Source organism: Kryptolebias marmoratus, linkage group LG5 (assembly GCF_001649575.2).
Source record: "Kryptolebias marmoratus isolate JLee-2015 linkage group LG5, ASM164957v2, whole genome shotgun sequence".
Lineage (NCBI taxonomy): Eukaryota > Metazoa > Chordata > Actinopteri > Cyprinodontiformes > Rivulidae > Kryptolebias > Kryptolebias marmoratus.
Window position 1 is genome coordinate 23,269,866 of NC_051434.1, and position 216 is coordinate 23,270,081.

The window sequence follows — 216 nt, forward strand, 5'->3', positions numbered from 1 at the left end:
AGTGTCTGCTAAACTTTTCTCCTTCTTGCATTTAGCAGCAACTAGAGCACATTGCTGCCTCCTATATGTCAAGGATTCAAGGATTCAAGGAGACTTTATTGTCATTCGCATCACATGTGGTACATGAGGTGGAACGAAATTGTGAACCACGGTCCCAGCTTACATCTAATATAAATTTAAAAATATAAAACAGGAAAAGAAAATAAACATAAAAAA